Consider the following 1390-nt stretch of genomic DNA (forward strand, 5'->3'; position numbering starts at 1 on the left):
ACTATTATTTTGTTTAAGAGATGACCCACTAATAGTGTTTTGAAGGCAAAATCATGTAACTTTCATTTTCATAAAAACGATGTCACATGACCTCTTAGTGCAAGTGGCCTATTGCCAACGAGCAAGCCGAACGAAGACGCAAGGCTTGCGAGGCGACCAGCATAATGCCGCGCAAAGTATTGCGGCAGGCAGAAAAGTGTAATGTAGGCTACTTAGTGTAATGTAAGATTCCCTGGAGATTTTAGTAGGGACCAATGAAAGCGTGTTTTGATGTGTGATGTCATTAGACAAACTTGCATGACATGCGCGACTATTGATGATCTTGTGCTCGGAGTTGAGTGAAAACACATTTTTCCCATTTCCCTGACCATTGTGTTGTGTACACTTGCTTTTTCGAACCATCGTGTTCTATATTGAGTGAACGAGCTCAAAACTAAACCGGCGTCCGTGTTCTTATCGGCCGCTGTTGTCAATTTCGGATTTCGGCCCGCGAGTAGAGCACTTTCTTTTTCGTTTTGTAACCATTGAGTCGTGAACAATTGAATTTAATCTTCAAAGAAAATATGTTGTCTGCAAAGTACAAAATTAAACGATCAATTTGACTTTTAATTCATGGCTGCATCTTGCAAAACAAAAATTCTACAAGTGAAACAACTTTCATGTGCGAGAGTTTTCGCTCACGCAAAAGCTGTATTTGTTATTTATTACCTCTACTAGGTGGTTACCTGTCGCATCGCACTATGTTTGTCTTTCTTTGTTATTTTTACCTCTGCTAAGCGGGGATGGCGCAGTGGTGAGAGCACTCGTCTCCCACCAATGTGGCCCGGGTTCGATTCCCAGACTCGGCGACTCGGCGTCACATGTGGGTTGAGTTTGTTGGTTCTCTACTCTGCACCAAGAAGTTTTCTCCTAGAGACACAGATAACAATGTCGCAATATACAATTGCTGGTGGGCGAACAAAAGGAGATAAACTGTTTGTACAAATGATTGTAATGAGACATTTTTGTTTTCGTCCACCAACATGGCGGCGATATGCACGGTGTTCGGCCAAAATTTCCCTGTCGGTATGTCTCAACAGTATTCTGTCTGGCTACCAAACACTAGACGCAGCCATTTTAAAAAGGTTTGACTTACCAATAAGCTTATTATCTCGGAAAGCAGCTCAGCGAACGAAGAATTATCATAAAGTAGTCCTTCTTCACCCTGACACGGAGGTACATAATATTGTTTTTCACAAAATGGTTCTCGCTTTCTTTCAGCAAGCTATGTTTCATGCGTGCCACCTCTCCCCGGATAAGGAACGAATCTCCCGGTCTCCCGTACTGGTCATCAAATCTCCCGGATAAAGACTTTGCTCCATTGTTAGCCTGCGATTCCGGCAGTGGCATT

This window comes from Montipora foliosa, chromosome 13, assembly GCF_036669935.1.
Source record: "Montipora foliosa isolate CH-2021 chromosome 13, ASM3666993v2, whole genome shotgun sequence".
NCBI classification, from domain to species: domain Eukaryota; kingdom Metazoa; phylum Cnidaria; class Anthozoa; order Scleractinia; family Acroporidae; genus Montipora; species Montipora foliosa.